Source organism: Sapajus apella, unplaced genomic scaffold (genome assembly GCF_009761245.1).
Source record: "Sapajus apella isolate SASKATOON/1434 unplaced genomic scaffold, GSC_monkey_1.0 scaffold150, whole genome shotgun sequence".
In the NCBI taxonomy this organism is placed as follows: Eukaryota; Metazoa; Chordata; class Mammalia; order Primates; family Cebidae; genus Sapajus; species Sapajus apella.
The window spans coordinates 1,587,885-1,608,187 of record NW_022437090.1 but is presented as its reverse complement, the minus strand read 5'-3'; the positions used below and the strand labels follow the sequence as shown (position 1 = coordinate 1,608,187).

At 37.6% G+C, this 20,303-nt stretch overlaps 1 protein-coding gene across 16 annotated transcripts in view; it reads right to left on the bottom strand.

Moving 5' to 3' along the window:
• Positions 1–20,303, bottom strand: part of HMBOX1 (homeobox containing 1) — a 182,235-nt gene that overhangs the window by 150,926 nt on the left and 11,006 nt on the right. The window lies entirely within an intron of this gene.

The window sequence follows — 20,303 nt, the reverse complement described above, 5'->3', positions numbered from 1 at the left end:
GCCCTGCAACATAAAAGACAACACGTAACTATTTTATTTTTATAACTTTCCTATATCTTTTAAAATTAAATATAAGCATGTTTTATTTAGTGTGATATATGTTTTATTTTTTTCTTCTTTTTTAAATTTTTTAATTTTTTTCCTTTTTTTCAGAGATGGGGTCTCGCTATGTTGCCCAGGCTGGAGTGCAGTGGCTATTCACAGGCGCAATCTCACTACTGATCAGCACGGCAGTTTTGAGCTGCTCCGTTTCTGACCTGAGCTGGTTCACCCCTCCTTACACAACCTGGTGGTCCCCCACTCCTGGGAGGTCATCATATTGAGGACGAACTTAGTGCAGACACTCAATCGGCATAGCACACTACAGCCCAGAACTCCTGGACTCAAGAGATCCTCCAACCTCAGCCTCCCGAGTAGCTGGGATTACAGGCACGTGCCACCGTGCCCAGCGGTATGTGTTTTATACTTCAAATGAGGATGTATATTTTGGAGTGATTTTGCAGTTATCGCAACACTGAATGAATGAATGAAACATATGGAGTTATCAAAGCCATCATTAAAGTATCTCCTAATCATGTTGGTTCATTTGGTCAACCATATCTACTAATACTTTGTGGTACTATTGGTAGTATTCATTCTTGCCCATTTTACTTACATGTAGAGAAACTTTATTAAAATATTTCCCAAGTCCATAGGTTTCCTTTATACAGCATTATTCACTGCACAACAAACTAAAAATAAAAGGTCATACTCCGTCTTCCTGATATCAGGTGATGGCCAAGGGTCTATGGAAATATATTTGGTTTAGGTATGATTAAGACAGGGTCTTACTCTGTCGCCCAGAATTGAGTGCAGTGGTGCAATCTCAGCTCACCACAACCTCTGCCTCCGAGGCTCAAGTGATTCTCCTGCCTCAGACTTCCGATTAGCTGGGTTTGCCGGCACATGCCACCACTGCCTGGCTAATTTTTGTATTTTTACTATAGATGGGGTTTCACCACGTTGGTCCGGCTAGTTTTGAATTCCTGACCTCAAATGATCCACTTGCCTTGGCCTCCCGAAGTGCTCAACCAAATCGGTTGAGCCACTGTATAATTCTAAATGTTTAGGAAATGTTTGTTATAAAGATTTATGTGTATCATAATGTTATCATGCATTTAGTACCACTTATTACAAATTATTCTGGAATCCATAAAAGTTTTCTTAAATTTTTTTGTCTAGTTTATGTTAGAGTAAGTTATTCTTTAACTCAGATATAAAGTAAAACAACATAAATCTCTACTTAATTTCATTTACCCTAGCTTATCCATTATGATTATTTCATCCACTCATTTTATAGAACGTCTGGTCTCTCAAAAGACAGACCAGTATCCTTTTCTGATACTTCCCTCTCAAAAATCAAGGCAGATTAAGCACTTTCCTTCTATACCACTTTGAGCATGTTTCTATTATGGCAACAACCATACTGCTGGGCTCATTTATGTTCACACTCCATCATCAGACAGTAAACCTAACCCCAGTCTCCCTCACAGTAGGTACTCAATAAACGTCCATTAACTTCTTTGAGGAAATATTTGGGCATGAGGGCATAATGCATAAGTGAACACATGCTTATAGAGATTCATTTAAAAAGATAAATCTCAGGCCGGTGACGGTGGCTCATGCCTGTAATCCCAGCACATTGGGAGTCCGAGGCAGGTGGATCACGAGGTCAGGAGTTTGACACCAGCCTGACCAAAATGGTGAAATCCCGTCTCTACTAAAAAAAAAATACAAAAATTAGCCGGGCGTGGTGGCAGGCGCCTGTAATCCCAGCTACTCAGGAGGCTGAGCCAGGAGAATCGATTGAACCTAGGAGGCGGCGGTCGCAGTGAGCTGAGATCACGTCACTGCACTCCAGCCTGGAATACAGAGCGAGACTCCATCTCAAAAAAAAAAGGTAAATCTCGTAAGATAATCTAATCGTATAATGTCTTCACAGTTACATCGTTTCCGTTACGGCAACACAAAAAATTCTCATAATAAAACACAATAATATATTTAAACTTCAGGCAAATACTGCCCAGGGTTTTAATTTGTAAGCAAATATGAAGGGCTTCTGAGTTTGGATGACCAACTGTATTATTCACAACTATATTCCAAGGCCCTACCACAGGACCGTGTTCATAGCAGGAACTCAATAGTGATTTGATAAATGAGTTAATAATACAGGTTAACAAATTTGATGCAGAGAGGCACAAGGTAGTAAATGGTATCTGGAGCTAATAAATAATGAATACAAGTAAAAGGTTAAGTATAAATTTGAAACTGGGCTGTTTGGCAAGTTTACCTGGTTGATATAAAATCCTGGAAGAAGTATAGAAAAAAACTGCTGTATCTGTCAAAATAAATGTTCTTGTTTATTCAAAAGCCAGCTATGTGTGCAATACACCTATAAGGCCTAGCTGCTGGAAAAAAAAAACATACACACACACAAAACTTTGCTTATTCTTTATAATACCTAGCATTTGAAATATCTTTTTGACTATGGCTTTCATTTTAAAATTAAGGTTTAACATTGATCTCTAAGTATTCATTTCACAAAAGAATTTAAAATAAGATTTTATTGTTATAGCTTTGCTTGTTCATGCTTAGGACATGTGCAACAAAATTTGATTTATAAAATTCAAATTATATACTACCTTGCAAGGAAATGGATTTCGCCAAAAGAATATAAAAATGTGTGTGGGTATGTGTGTTGCTATGACATCAAAAATCATGAACAGGTCATTCAGGTTGTGGACACCCTACATCTTTTGCCTATACAGCTGGCCCTCCCTATCCATGAGTTTTAAATCTGAGGATTCAATCAACTATGGATTGAAAATACAGTATTTGCTATTTTGCTATCTGTAATGCAATAAATACTAAGATAAGTACAGACCAAATATTCAATAAAGAAATAATGTCAATTCTACTCAATTTCTTCCAGAAAATAAAAGGGAAGAAAACATTTCCCAAATCATTTTATGAGGTCAAAATTATCCCAATAAAAAAGCCAGAGAATTAAATTATATGAAAATCAGTACTGTGTTGGCTATAGTACAATAAATACTGAAATAAATACAGTGTTTTCCATCCACGGTTGGTTAAATCTGCAGATACAGAACCCTTGGATATAGAAGGGCCATCTAAGGGACTTGAACATCAGCAGATTTTGGTAGCCAAAGGGCGTTCTAGAACCAATTCTCCACAAAGACACAGTCAAAAACACAGTATACAGTTAGAAGGCTAACTCTATCTGTTACTGGGTTAATCCCTCACCAGTGAAGAAAAATTCATGACATCAACACTGAGCAATGTCACTTTCCTCTCTGTTTTCCTCAAGAAAAAGAACTTCCCATTTTTTAATTCCCTAATTTTTCTATTTAGAATTGATAGTACAAAGAAATGCTTTAAAAATTGCTATAGTATTTGGATAATGTCTTCAGAAGTTTCTGCTGTTTTTAAAACTGGATTATTTTAGTAGTTTTCATTGAATACAGGTGTATAAACAACTTTGATAATATCATAAATAGCAGCAGACCTTACTTGCTTATTCATGTTCCAGAAAATGACTATGCCTTTGATGACAGTGATTCTTACTACTTTAAGATACTTATTTTAAATGAAAGGTGGGAAGCACTTAAACTTTGTGTGCTGGTGGTAAAATGATGTTTGTAAACTCAAATAAATCACAAACATTTCATCAGTTATGATTTTTTTGACAATGAAAGAGGGAACATCACTAGAGAGTCTATAGAGGTTAAAAGTATCAAGTAGGACTATAAAAAACTTTATGTCCATAAATTCAGTAACTTAGATGAAATGGACCAGCTCCTCGAATACATACACTACCAAAAGAAATAACATGAATAGTTGAATAGCTCTTAAGGAAACTGAGTTCACAGTATAAAAACATCATAACCAAGAAAACTGCAGGCCTGGATAGTTTCACTGGCAAATTTGACCAAATATTCAAATGAATAATGCCAATCCTACTCAATCTCTTCCAGAAAATATAGGAGGAGAAAGAATTTCCCAAATCATTTTATAAGACCAGCATTATCCTAATACAAAAGTCAGAAAATTAAATTATAAGACAGGAAAACTACAAACTAATATCCCTCATGAACACAGATGAAAAAATCCTAAACAAAACAGTACCCAACTGAATCCAGCAATATATGAAAAGAAGGATACACTATGCAAGATTTATTCAGTATTCAAAAATCAATCAATGTAATTCACCAAAACCACAGACTAAATAAGAAAATATAAAGAAAGAGCATTTGATAAAAGTTAATATAATATCTTATTCATGACCAAAACTTGGAGCAAACTAGAAATAAAACTCTCTTAAACTGGTAAATGGCATCCATGGAAATCCTAGAGTTAAGATCATATTCAATAATGAAAGATAAAATGCTTTTACCTTAACACTGAAAACAGGCAAGTCTGTCCACTCTAACCACTCCTATGCAATATCATACCAAAAGTCTTAGTCAGTATAATATACTAAGGAAAAAAAAAGAGTAGAGATGGAAAGAAAAAAGTAAAACCTTTGCTATTTATACACAATAAGATTATCACGTAGAAAATCTTAAGGTTTCTGGAAAAAAAACTCTTCAAACTAACATATGAATTTAGCAAGGCTATAAGATACAAAGATAATATACAAAAATCAATTACATTTGTACATATTAACAATGAACTAACAATCTAATAAAAACATACATTTATAATAGCACCAAAATGATAAAATATTTAAGCATAAGTCTAACAAAATAGATGAAGAATCTGTATGCTGAAAACAAAAATATTGACAGGAAAAAATCAAAGATGATCTAAATAAATGGAGAGCTATACAGTGTTCATGGACCAGAAGACTTAACATTGCTAAGATGTGAACTCTCCCCAAATTGCTCTAACAGCCAACACAATCCCAATAAAAATCTGAGAAGAACTTTTGGTATATTAATAAGCTAATTCTTGTTTTGTTTTGTTTTTGAGACAGGGTCTTGCTCTGTCACCCAGGCTGGAGTGCAGTGATATCATCTCTTCTCACTCTAGCATCTGCCTGCTGGGCTCATCTAACCCTCCTGAGTAGCTGGGACTACAGGCACACCTCACCAAGTTTGGCTAATTTTTATATTTTGTAGAGACAGTCTCACTCTATTGCCCAGGCTGGTCTTGAACTCCTGGGCTCAAGCTATCTTCCCACCTCTGCCTAACAAGCTTATTCTAATATCTGTATGGAAAGGCCAATGAATGAGAATAGTTAAAACAATTTAGAAAAAAAAAAAAGCAAAGTTGGAAGACTTAAGTAACTGTAAGACTTACAATACAGTAATGAAGATCATGTATTAGTACAAAAGGGATGGACAGATAGAATAGAACAGAATGATAGAAAGTCCAGTAAGACTCACACGAGTATGGTCAATTAATATTTGACAAAGGTGCAAAGGCAATTCAATGAAAAAAGGATAGCCTGTTTCAATAAATGGAGCTAGAACACGTGGAAATCTATATTCAAAAAAAGTAACCTTGATTCATACCTCAAATATTCTATAAACATTAACTCAAACTGGGCCACAGACTTACATGGAAAACCTAAAACTATAGAACTTCTAAAACAAGGCATTGGAGAAAAACTCTTCGTGAATCACACAGGATTTGTGATCCAGGGTTATACCCCACGGGTGATTCCTGATTGTTACATATCATTCAGTACATCTCATCCTCCCAGTTACAACAGAAGGAATCATGGATGATCAGAAGGCCCAGCACAAACAACAAAACTCATGGTGACAGCTGCAGAGAGGTTTTGGAGAAAAATTTCCCCTTATTAGAGGGGAGATACTGAAAACATGCTGTCTTCTTTCTTAAAGATATGAACAAGAAAACACATAAATCTGCTGACTACAGTGGCCAACTTGAGAAAATGAGAGCCAGCCTTAAGACAAAGTGTAAAGTAAAACTGCTGTCCAAAACAGTAGCTACTGGCCACATGTGGTTATTGGGCCTTTGAAATCTGGCTAGTCTGAATTGAGATATGTTGTAAAACACCAATTTTGAAGACTTAGTATAAAAAGGAATGTAAAATACCTCCATTTTTATACTAATTCCATGTGAAATGTATCTTGAAAATACTGAGTTAAATGAAAACTGTTACTAAAATTAATTTTGCCAGGCACAGTGGCACATGCCTACAGTTCTAGCTACTCAGGAGGCTGAGGCAAGAGGATCACTTGAACACAGGTGTTCCATGCCATAGTGTTAGCTGACCAAGTGCCCCCACTAAGCATGGCATCAATAAGGTGACCACTCCAAGGAGTGGGGAACCACCCAAGTTGCCCAATGAGGAGTGATCCAGCCCAGTTAGAAACAGAGCAGGTCAAAACTCTCGTACACCTGTGAACATAGCCACTGCACTCCACCCTGGGCAATACACCAAGACCCTATCTCTTTTTAAAAAAATTAATTTCATCTGTTTCATTTCATAAAATGTAGGATATTAAATTTTAAAATGTGACATGCATTATATTCCTATTGGACAGAGTCGCTCTAGGAAGTTGAGAATACAAAGTAAAACAACACAACATTATAACAACAAAGATTACTGATGACATCTTAGAGCCTCTGGATCAACTTTTGCCAGAAGTCTTCCCTGTCTTTGGATTTCGAGATAAACAAACAAATAAACTACCTTTATATTTTGTTAGTTTCCACAGAATTTGTTATTTTCAACTGAAAATATCTAATCCAGCAGTACTTCTATAGCTACCTTTGAAGAAATAAAAATATGTTCTGCAGAATTTCCTTTGCAGTTCTTTCACTCTATTTGCATATCCTTATAATGCATTCACTAGTTTTTATAAAGTATTTCATTTCCATTATAGGTATTAGAAGTATAACATTGTATTGAAATAAAGTGTAATAAATGCTAACAAGTGAGGAGGTTCTCAATGAAATAAGAACAGCAAAAAAAAGAAATATTCACTGAAATGAAAACCACATATTTATTTTATTAATTCAAATGTTACTAACCCTCTAACTTAGGTTAGGGATGTCAAATAGGTTTCAATGTCACATTAACTATCATGGCTGTCTGCAGTGCTGTGGGGTTCAAAGGACGCTAAGCCGAGTTTATACAGATGTTTGTCTTGATTAAAAAGAGTGAAGGCATATGTTCAGATATTTGCTTACCTAGCAAAACAGTGCCTGTCCACAGTTTAAAGTGGGAAAAGATGATTCTGATGAGGCAATTTTTTTTTTTTTAAAGACGGGGTTTCACCATGTTGGTCAGGCTGGTCTTGAGCTCCCGACCTCAGGTGATCCGCCTGCCTTGGCCTCCAAAGTGCTTGGATTACAGGTGTGAGCCACCACGCCCAGCCAAAGCAATTTTTTAAATGTTTGATTAGTATGTTAAATTTCCCATTAGCCATTCTTTAATAGATGGGGTATCTATTTGATTCCAAAATTACAATTTGATCCTTAAGTTCCTAAATAGAGATTTTACTGCATAAGTTCCTATAATTTTCTAATATCCTCTTTGAAAATGCAGATTTGTAAAATTCTAGGTAGTTTTTCAGTAGATGAACACAAATGTAAACACTGAACTTATCCATCTCAAGTGGTTAGGCTGACTTGCTTAACACAAGGAGGTTATCTCTCTTTAAAACAGATCAGGCCAGGCACAGTAGCTCATGCCTATAATCCCAGAATTTTGGGAGGCCGAGGCAGGTGGATCACTTGAGGTCAGGAGTTTGGGACCAGCCTGGCCAACATGGGATGAAACTCCATCTCTAAAAATACAGAAATTAGCTGGGCACAGTGGCACATGCCTGCAGTCCCAGCTACTCGGGAGGCGGAGGCAGGAGAATCGCTTGAACCTGGGAGACAGGTTGCAGTGAGCTGAGATCCCGCCACTGCATTCCAGCCTGGGCAATAAGAGTGAGACTTCATTCTTCCCTGCCCCAAAACAAAAGAACCACTTGAACCTGGGAGGTGGAGGGTGCAGTGAGCAGAGAACACTGTACTCCAGCCTGGGCGACAAGAGTGAGACTTTGTCTCTAAATAAATAAATAACAGATCAAAGGATCTCCATTCACTTAGCAGATAGTTACAAGCATTTACTATGAGTCATAAACTGTGCTAGGTGCTATGGGGAGAGAATGAGAAATGCATGGTTCTTGACCCTATGCAGTTTACAATCTAGTGGGAAAACAGACAAATAATTACAATAAGTTGTAATGCATACTATAGGGAAAGTAGAGTATTCCAGAAGCATTAAGAAAGTATCCTAACCTAACCTAGTGAAGTAAACTGAGACACAAAGAATTAATGGGCATTACTGGGTTGAGGAATGGAAAAATGAGATGGTGAAAGAGAGGTGGGAGGGCGAATTCACCTACTTAGAGAGAACAATATGTGGGATAATAGGCAGGAAGAAGCTTGCCCAACTGCGAAACTGGAAAAAGTTTAGCTGTAATATCAAATGCAAAAAGAAAACTAATAATAATAAATGTTAAAGATAAGTGAGTGCAAGTATGTTGGAGAGTCTTACAAAGCACATTACATAGTTTGGACTTTACCCTAAGGGCAAGGGTTTAAAAAGACTTAAGGATAACATTATCCATCTTGCTCTGGGGAAACTGGGCAAGACCAGCACTAGGGAGTGTCATTAGGAGATTTTACAGTAACCATTCTAGGCCATCACTGACAATGACTTGGACCCGGGTGACTACAGAAGGAAAAGAGAAATGGTGAAATGGCGATATTTGAAAATGGAATATAGAAGAGTTAGCATGAAGGAGGTAAGAATCAGAGATAATCCCAGGTTTCTAGCTTGCATAGATGTTTGACTGTTGGTGTCATTTCTTACAATAAGCAATACTAGAAGCAGAGAAAGCCTAAGTATGTTTTTTAAGGCATTAAAAAGGCATCTTTGAGATGACTCTGAAACACCCCAAAAGAAATATTTAGTTGTACAAAGTTCTCTCTGACACTCAATGAAGAGGCCTAGACTAGTATGTAAGTGGTAAATGAGGATATAAAGGTAGATGAGCTTGCTTACAGAGTATGTTTAGATAAAAATATGCCTCGAGCAGACCTTTGAGGAACCTGGAGGGCAAGAAGCAGCCCCCAAAAGACAAAGAAGAAAACCCAAAAGACAAAAGTATCAAAGAAGCCGCAGAAGGAAGTGTTTCGAAAAGAAGGAATGATGACTGACAACAACTGCTGAAATATCAAACCAGAAAACTGAAATCTGTCCATGAATTTTAGTGAAATTGTGAAAAAGAGTTTTGGAGATTAATGAGAGTATATACACCAGATTCTGGTGGATTGAAGAGTTCATCAAGAAATGGGGATGAGAGTTGTCAATATTGTCAACAGATAAGAAAATAGAAATATGGCAGAATCTGGATAAGTGAAGTTGAGGGAGATTATGTTTTCTTTTTACTTTAAGATGGGAAACACTCGCGATTAATACTAATAAGACATAGTACTCACTTTTCATTAAGAAGCTTGAAAATGCCAGATATTCATATCCCAGCTTCCTTTAGAAATGCAGTACAGATGCTCCTTGACTTAGCATTAAGGTTGCATCCCGATAAACCCATGGTAAGTTGAAAGTATTGTTAAGTTGAATACGCATGTAAGGCATCTAACCTAGCAAACATCATAGCTTAGCCTAACCTAATTCAAATGTGCTCAGGACAAAATTTCAGTACAGTATTCTATGAATTAAATGAGATATTCAACACTTTATTATAAAATAGCCTTTGGTTAGATGATCTGGCCCAGCATTGTGAAAAAGTAGCATACCACACACATATGGCCAGCAGGGAAAGAAATCAAAATTCAAAATATGAACTATGGTTTCTATTGAATGCATATCACTTAACACCATCATAAAGTCAAAAAAATCATTAAGTCAAGCCATGGTAAATTGAGGACCATCTGTACAGTTGTCCCTTGGTATCTGCAGTGGGCTGGTGTAGTACTGGAGACAACCCACTCAAATAGAGATGATCACTGCTGCAAGAGCAAGTTTTAGGAGCAGTAGCAATAAAAGACAAGCAGCAGACGGGCGTACTAGCTCATGCCTATAATCCCAGTACTATGGGAGGCCCAGATGGGCAGATCATTTAAGGTGAGGAGTTCAAGACCAGCGTGGTCAATGTGATGAAACCCAGTCTCTACTAAAAATACAAAAATTAGCTGGATGTGGTGGCAGGCACCTGTAATCCCAGCTACTCAGGAGGCTGAGGCAGGAGAATCACTTGAACCCGGGAGGCAGTGGTTGCAGTGAGCTGATATCGTGTCACTGAGCTTCAACTTGGGCAACTGTCTCAAAGAAAAAAAAAAAAAAGTCAAACAGCAGTATTCAGTGGTGCCAGCAGTAGTAGGCAAGTAACAGTATTGGTGTCCTAATCAGACTGCACCTGTGGTGTGGCTCTACTGTGGTTTCTGTGAAGGAACAGCCCCCTACAGGTCTTCTCATTGTACAAGTCTGGTTGCAATCTTCCTGGCAATTCTAAGAGCTTCTTAACATCTATTTAATAAATTTACCTCTAGATTAAATAAGCCAGGATCAACTTTTGTTGCTTCCAACTAAAAAAATCTGACTGCTTAAGGAATTATAGTAAAAGATGATGTTCTGTCAGTGATATGGTGGCAAATCGACTCCCCTAGTACAACCACCAGAATATCAGGTTAGAAATAGTGACACGGCCATTTAGGATCACTAAGCAAGCGACTTTTCAATTACATAATTACTCTCTGAAACAGAGCTGAAGCACAAAGTAAGGTACCCTGCCACTACTCTTCTTTCACTTCATTAGTCCCTGTGATTCTTTAAAATGAGCAGGAATTTTACAAAGAATTGAAAGGTACCCACTTCAAAAAAAATCAGCAAGAGAAAGACAAGACAAAGATTAGGAGAAAATATCAGCAAATCATATTAACATAGCTATAAAAGACATGCATCCAGAATAAACAACTCAATTCAGTATGATGAGAACCCAACTATAAGATGAGCAAATACCTGAATAGATATTTCATCAAAAAAGATACATGAATTTCCAATAAGCACATGAAAACATGTTCAACATCATTAGTCATCAGGGAAATGCAATCCAGTACCATTCCCACTAGAACGGCTATAATAAAAAAAGGCAATAACAAGTGTTGACAAAGATGTGAAGAAACTACAACTCTAATATATTACTGGTGAAAAAGTAAAACAGTTTCGCAGTTTCTTAAAGAGTTAAACATAAATTACCATGCAAGCCAATAATCCCACTTCTAAGTACCTATCCAAGAAAAGAAAACAAGTTCCCACAAAAAGTTGCATGCAAATGTCACATAAGCATTTTTCATAATATCCTCCAATCTGGAAATATCCCAAACCACCATCAGCTGGCGGACAAACAAAATGCAGTAGTTTAAAACAAATGAATACTCTTCAGCAATAAAAAGAACAGAATGTTGATACAGGCTATGACGTGGATGAGCTTCAAAAACATTACACTTAGTCAAAGAGGCCAGAAACAAAAGGCCACATACTGTCTGATTCCACTTACATAAATTGTCTACAAAGGACAAATCTGTAAACACAAAAGGTATTTTGGTTGGTATAAACACATAAAGCACAGTGGTTGTCTGGAGCTGGGGTTGAGGCTAGGAATAGAAATTAAGTATAAAAGAACATGAGGGTTCTGGTGAAGGTGATGAAAGTGTTCTGGGACTGAACAGGCTGAAACAGGAGAATCACATGAGCCCAGGAAGTGGAAGCTGCAGTAAGCCATGATCACACCACTGTACTACATACAGCCTGGGTGAGAGTAAGAGTCTGTCTCAAAAAAAAAAGTTCTAAAATTGGATTGTGGTCATGTTTTGCACAAGCTGGAAATTTTACTAAAAGTCATTGAACAGTATACTTAATACAGATGATTTTTATACCATATGAGTTATATCTCAATAAAGTTTGTTGTTTCTTTTGTTTAAAAAAAGTTCTTAAGTCTCATTTTTCTTTGTTTGTTTTTTTTTTTTTTAAAGATGGGGTTTCACCATGATGGCCAGGCTGGTCTTGAACTCCTGACCTCAGGTGATCCACCCACCTCAGCCTCCCAAAATGCTAGGATTACAGGTGTGAGCCACTGCGCTCGGCTCAAGTCTCATTTTTCTGGTGTTCATAGAAGGCCACTTCAGGCTAGGCACCTGTATACTGTTTGCAGGAGTTGTGTTTGCTGTGAAAGACAACGCCTCAGCCTAGGAATGACTCCTAATACACAGCATCTATATATTCTAGAACAGTTCCTCTCAAAATCTGGTCTGTACATCAACACTGATCCATGGGCACTGTTACTGTCTGAAACTGGTCCATGACTAGATAATTACAGAAATTGACACTAAGTGTTTAGAAACTTTAATAGCAATTCGACCACCTAACATATCTTCTGAAACTGACAGTATTTGGATTTGTATCATATTTCTTTGGCTATTTTTTCCACTTAATTTTTCTAGTTACCCATTTTTATTGTATTTTACAAAAGACGCTATGAGCCAATGAGATTATAAAAATGTTGTGTTACCAAAGATAGTTCAAAAAACACTGTTCTACAAGGTGTTTCTACCATCCTACAATTGGCCGTCAGATAGACTGGTAGGTCAATTATGTTGTCAAACTAACTTTTTAAAAATACACCAAAATGCTTTCAAATGCCGTAACTATCCTGGTGGTAGAATCTTCAATTCAACATTAACTCTTATTTTTTTTAAGAGCGATAAAGTCTTGCTCTGTCACCCATCCTGGGGTGCAATGGTGCAATCATAACTCACCACAGGCTCCAACTTCGGCTCAAATGATCCTCCTGCCTCAGTTACCTGAGTAGCTGGGAATACAGGCGCATGCCACTACACCCAGCTAATTTTTTACAATGTTTTGTAGAGATGGGAGCCTTACAATGATGATCAGGCTGTTTGGTCTCAAACTCCTGGCTTTAAGCAATCCTCCTGCCTCACCTTCCCAAAGCACTGAGATTACATGGAGGAGCCACCTCACCTAGCCACAACACTTAATTTTACGTCATTCTATATAACCAAGGATTTCTTTTCACAGTCTCACTCTGTTGCCCAGGCTAGAGTGCAATGGCACGATCCTGGCTCACCGCAGGCTCACCTCCGCCTCCTGGGTTCAAGCAATTCCCCTGCCTCAGCTTCTCATGTAGCTGGGATTACAGGTGTACACCACCATGCCTGGCTAATTTTTGTATTTTTAGCAGAGACGGGTTTCGCCATGTTGGCCAGGCTGGTCTTAAACTCCTGATTTCAGGTCTGCCCACCTCAGGCTCCCAAAGTGCTAGGCTTACAGGCATGAGCCACAGCGCCCAGCTCATAACCCAGATTTTAACAGATGTTCATTTGTTTTTCTATTTTTATAAATAGACTTTCAAGGTTATAATTAAAAGACAAAAAATCAAACTATATATAATTAATGTCAATTTTCTTCCCTTTGCCTTAATTAAAAAAGTTGGATTGAATTTGAAGAAAAATAAATCTATTCTTTGAATTATAATAAATTAGGGTCCTAGGAAAGGTCCTGTAAAACAAAACAAGACAAGCTGATTATATTTTCATTTAAAAATAACAGTACAAACCAAATATGTTCCTATGTCCATTTGGAAATTAATCCAAAACATAATATTTAAATCAGTATATTTTAGGCTGAGCACAGCTAACCTGCCTGCAGGCCTCCTAAAACACATAATCAGGCACGAGGCACATAACAAATCACTGACTGCACAAATCCCTTTCATACTACCTGGATGAGATGTTAGATAATGTACACTACATAATAAATGATAAAAACAAGAGAGAGATACACTGAATTGCTATTAAAAATCAAGACATAATTATAAAAAGAAAGTAATTCAAATCCCAGTGTCCACCACAAATTTGTAGTATTTGAGCACAAAGAATTAGAATGTTTCAGCCACCTTTGGTAACAGTAGTACAATGGAAAAAATGTAAACTAGGAGATAAGTGACCTCAGTTCTACCCTGGCAATAATACTTTAGGCAAGAACATCTTACTCCCTTCATTTGCCTATTGGACACAAGTGATAAACTGGATTATTTCTGGTCCCTTCAAGAAATCAACATTACAGTTTGCTGCTTTAAACACCAACAATACAAAACACGACCACCACAAGCAATAAACTGCCTTAAAAGGTTACTGTATTTCTTTTAAAATGAACCCTATGTATATGGGTTCATTTGGAAAATAATCTTTCATTTGTGCCTTGAAAAGAAATTAATTCCTGCCATAAAGCCATTTAATTATTTTTCAAATAATTTTGATAACATTTTCAATAATTTTGATAACATTAACATTGTAACTGACTTACAATTTATCTTCTTGATCAGTTTGGAATTATTAGTTTCATAACCTACTAAAAACCATCATTTTCAAGGCCAGGTACAGTGGCTCACGCGTGTAATCCCAGCACTTTGGGAGGCCAAGGCCGGCAGACCACCTGAGGTTAGGACTTCAAGACAAGCCTGGTCCAACATGATGAAACGCCATCTCTACTAAAAATACAAAAAATTAGCCGGGTGTAGTAGCACGTGCCTGTAATCAATCCCAGCTACTCGAGACAATGAGGCAGGAGAATCACTTAAACCCAGAAGGTGGAGGTTGTAGTGAGCCAAGATTGCACCATTGCACTCCAGCCTGAGTGACAGATTGAGACTCTGTCTCAAAAAAAAAAATAATAATAAACCATCATTTTCAAAAAGCTTTCACTAAGAATCTCTACATACATCATTACATGTGAAAAGTGAGAGGAAATAGATATGTAAAGTTAAAGAATGTTTCAAATACTAAGTATTTTGTAAATGCAATATAAGATAACCACATAAATACACAAAATAACTTTTTATACAGTGATTTTTGTTTTAATATAAGCCTGGAAGGAAGGAATGATTATATTTAAAAACCTCATTAACCAAGAGTTAACTCAGGCATGCTGCTCCACGTAATCTCTTATCATTCTATAATCTTCAAGTTTCTCTGGATAAATAAACCACCATCATTAAGCAGCAAGTGCAGGGAAGAAGAGCTAACATTTTCCCCAAAAACTACAGAAATAGTAATTAACAACTTTAACAAGACTATGCTAATTCAGCTTTAATCCTCTAGCTCTGAGAAGATTAACAATCTATTCAGGTTAGATTTCCCAGTGGGTGTTGGTTACTAGAGAACTCATCAGAGTATCTAAAATGCCAGTTTCTGGACCTCTCTGATTAATCTCTGATTAAATTCTAAATAACATCACTTTTATTAGGCAATGAGTCAGCCTGCATAAATTCATGTAGCCAAAATTATGCATATATTCTGAAAATGCATATAATCAAAAATGAGAAAAAACTGCTGGTAACACAAAGATTGGAAATGTGTTAGAATCAAGTCTTTAGTGAAAATTAAGATGCTGAGTTTAAGTATTTTAAAGAAGTTTAAGAAATGTTTTGGCAAAGGGCAGGAGACTGGCTGACAAGAGTATAGTATATAAAGGCCAATATGAAAGTAATCCAGAAATACAGAGGACATGATGGATGTCAAGTTAGTCTGCTTAAAATAGAGTTGTCTAACTGGATAACACCAACTGGTAGCAGCCCTTGAAGCACACACAAAAATATGATTAAGTACATTTCATGAAGGGAACCGAAACCCAGAAAAATAATTGAATCACTTCTAGATAGACAGCGCTTCCGGATTATTCCAAATACCCAAAGATTTCTAAAGTTACTCATCAAGGCTGATAAATCAACAGTGAAGAACATTATTCTCTTTCAAAGGCCACAACTGGCATCATCACTGTCCTTCCTTATCCCACCACCAAATTCTACCAGCTTGGGGTAAGGCAAAATTCAAATGAAATCTAAAACTACATTATGCTTTTAGGCTTTTTGTTTCTCTCTCTCTCTCTCTCTCTCTCTCTCTCTTTCTCTCTCTCCGTGTGTGTGTGTGTGTGCGCGCGCACGAGCATGTTTTTTTTTTTTCTTTTGGCTTGTTTATATAAGTAAAAGTTTTCAGTGACCTTACTTTGAAAACAATTCTTTTGAACAACCACAACAAAAAAAAACCCTTCAGTACCTATTGCTCATGTAGAAACTCTTGGTCAACCTCCAGTTAACCAATCATCATGATCAACGAATACTCTATAGATTCCCCTTCTAAAACAAACTGACCAGGATGCTTATTAGGCTACTGTTTCAAACACTCCACTGTGTGCCAACCAAGGCAAGCTGGTTTATTCCCTTACTGTTTATACAAGCTGTTCTTGCAACTGTGGAATTTGATTATATTATCTAAACTAACAAAATAAGAGTGTAAAGAGTTGTTTCTATTAAAAATCCTCCCCCAAAAAAGGTTAAATGTTTGACACAATTTAAGATGATTTACTTAAAAAAAAAAAAAATAAGAATGCTATTAAATTGAGTACAAGTGAAACTACCATAAAAGATTTGGGAGAAATGGGTTGGGCGCAGTGGCTCACACCTATAATTCTAGCACTTTGGGAGGCCGAGGTGGGCGGATCACAAGGTCAAGAGATCAAGACCATCCTGGCCAACATAGTGAGTCCTTGTCTCTACTAAAAATACAAAAATTGGCTGGGTGTGGTGGTGTATGCCTGTGGTCTCAGCTGCTCAGGAGGCTGAGGCAGGATAATCTCTTGAAACCGGGAGGCAGAGGTTGTAGTGAGCCGAGATCGTATCACTGCACCTCAGCCTGACAGAGCAAAACACCATCTCAAAAAAAAAAAAAAAAAGACTTGGGAGAAATAAAATATTAAGACTTGACTCACAGATTATGAATGTCTTTAAGATAACCCTCCATTAAAAAAAAATTAAGACTCGAAATCATAAATGATACATTATGGGTATGGTTTATGCATGAAAAGCTGATGCAGAGTATCAATCCATAGATTCATGCACAAAGAAAATGCCTTAGCTCTAGATCAGAGTTTCTTAACCCCAGTACTACTGACATTTTGGATGGGAGAATTCTCTGCTGGGAGGGGGAGATTTGGCCTGTGAATTGAAGGATGTTTAGCAGCATCCCTGGCTTCTCTATTACCCACCACATGGCAGTAGCACCCCAACTCAAGCAGTGGCAATCAAAAATGTCTCCCAACATTGCGAAATGTCCCTGGAGGGTAAAATCACCAGTTGAGAACCACCGCCCTGTACCAAATTTAACTAACAAATGTATTTGTCTATATATTTTGATTAAAGTCAGATGTTTAAGTAATCAGTTTTTAATACTTTTTACTACAGCCAACTTTTTAAAGTCAATTGATCAACTCCTAGTTCAAGTTAAGTCATTTAAGATGTCTTTTGTATATGCAACAGGAAGAAAGACAAAAAATAATCTTTCCCCTGATCAAGTACCAAATGAGATATCTTTATACATGATGATAGTCTCATTTCATCCATACCTTTTGCTGAGATCAAGACAGAAGCAGAGGACTATTGAGCAGGGTGGAACAAGGAATAGAGAAAGAAAAAGCAGCAAGGGTTTAAAAACAAAATGGACATAAGAAACAATTCCCACTGTGATATTGTGCTGGCCTAGAGCCAGAACCGGAGCAAAACTATTTTATAAAATGCAAAACTGTTTTTAGATAAGTTGAAATGGCTGCCCCATTCTCCTCACAATAACTACTGTCCTTGGCCTCTGTAAATAGAACTGCTAGTTTGTTCTTCAAAACTATGTAAAGCTGCTTACCTTTTCTTATCAGTAACTGCCAGAATTGCTAGCCTTTGCTTACTGGCAATTGCCAGACTAAGCAGCCCAAGCTAGTTCCATCCTGGCTCCTGTGACTTGTAATAAGTAACTAAGGTCTGTGATTTCCACCTTAACCAGATAATGTATAAACATATGTTTATCTTGACTTCTGTAAACCACTTAAGTAACAAACGGAATGACAAAAGTCCCCTAGCCCTTGGAATGTCCGGAGACCCCCACCCTCATCTCTGCCCAGGAGGTAATTTACAGAATCCACTAGCCCTAGGAATGTCTGAAGCCTTTTCATCCCCATCCCCGCCCCTCACCCCCACTCCCAAGGTGGTTTTTCGGGTATAAAAAATCGTGGCGCCCTCCTTTTACCACCACAGATTGGAGAGACGTGAGGCCTCTGTGGTCGCCGGCATAATAAATGACCCTGCAATCTGGCATACTTTTGTCTTGTGATAACTTTCTACGCTCCGGTCAAATACAACACCACATGGTTGGAATAGCAGCAGCAGGATAAAGCTTATTACCTCTTCCCTACTTAGTCCCATTCACATCAATGGTTACCACAGGCCAATCTAACACCAAACAAGAGGTTCCTACTAAAATTACTCACCAAGGCTGATAAATCAAGAGTGAAGAGCATTACTCTTTTTCAAAGGCCACAAGTGGCATCATCACTGTCCTCCCTGATCCCCTCACAAATGCTACCAACTTCGGGTAAGACAAAATTCAATTGAAATCTAAAACTAGATTATGCTTTTAGGCTTTTTGTTTGTTTTTGCTTCTCTCTCTCTCTCTCTCTCTCTCTCTGTGTGTGTGTGTGTGTGTGTGTGTGCGTAAGAAAGTTTAAATGACTAGTGGGTAAATGGTTAAATTATACTTCATTTGTTTACATTTTTTTTTAATGAGGTATGTCTTTATGTGGTGACACCATTATATTGTCAAAAAAAGACATTTAAGTGTTAGTTTGACACCTCGTAGAGGAGAGAATACACTTGTACATGCAAAGTAAAATACATGAAAGCAAAGTAAATTATTATTTATCTTTTGGTACAGCACATTGCATTTTCCCTAACTGCCACAACAATATTCCATCACACGGGCTCTTTTGAGAATGTTGCTACTCCTCCCATCAAAAGATGAAGTCTCTGTACCCTGCTCTTCAACATGGGCAAGCCTGCATGACTGCCTTTAAGAGCAGAATTCTATGTAAGTTTCCAAGGATAGGTCACAAAAAACAATAAGCCTGACTTCCTTTCTTTTTTGGGACACCTGCCACTGGAGCCCTGAGGCACTGTGAGAGAAGTCAGGCTACCCTGAAGCTACCATACTGGAGAGACCACACAGAGGCATAGAGATGTCTAAGAAGACATTATGTTCTCCCCAGTGGAGCAATGGGCACATGAGTAAGCTAGCTCAGATAACTGAAATTACTGAAACAAGCATACCTCATGTGCAATACTCACATCTGTGTCTCATGGTTGAGCCCTCTTTCTGATTCTATCAAAACCAAACTATGAGCTTCCTAAAGGGAAGGCCTACATCTGACTCGCTGTTGGTTAAATAAGCGGGAGTTAATAAATGAACTGTCAAAATGAAAGGGGGATGGGAAAGAATGTCATTTCTCTGATTGAGTACCCTGAGTACTAGATTGCTGTGTCTGAGCTTGTGACAAATATTTTTTGCTGTAGAATGCTGGTACCAGTGACAGGGGTACCAAAAATTTCAGGTTCACTATCTTCTGAGGATACATGCAGTCCCCTCACCCCTGCCCCACTACCAGGAGCAAGTCAGTAGAAAATTCAAGGATCTTACACTTCAACTAGGAATCCAATGCACATACATAACATGAAAACTAAACTTTTTTTTTTAAACAGAGTCTCACTCTGTCACCAAGCTGGAGTGCAGTGGCATGATCTCGGCTACTGCAACCTCCGTCTCCCAGGTTCAAGCGATTCTCCTGCCTCAGTCTCCCGAGTCACTGGGACTACAGGCACGTGCCACCATGCTCAGTTAATTTTTGTATTTTTAGTAGAGACTGGGTTTCACCATGTTGGCCAGGATGGTCTTGATCTCTTGATCTTGTGATCTGCCCACCTCAGCCTCCCAAAGTGCTAGGATTGCAGGCGTGAGCCACCGCACCCAGCCTGAAAACTATTTAAAATGTCACATACCTTTCAAGTAAATACAAAAAGTTACAATAATGATTGAATATGTAAATACAGCTTATATGTGGAGTAAATGACTGGTCTAAGTGTGTCAAGGTTCACTGGGACACGTCTCTTCAGACAGAAGGATTTAACTGAGTTTTAAGTATAAGGTTTTAACTAGTAAGATAAGGATATACAAATATATTAAGTGGGTAGGGTAGCAAATACCAAGAAACAAAGGCTGAAAACATACATCAGGAGGAAAGATAATTTACTTGAATGCAATATAGAAAACACCTTCTGGAATAAGAAAATAAGACATGGAAA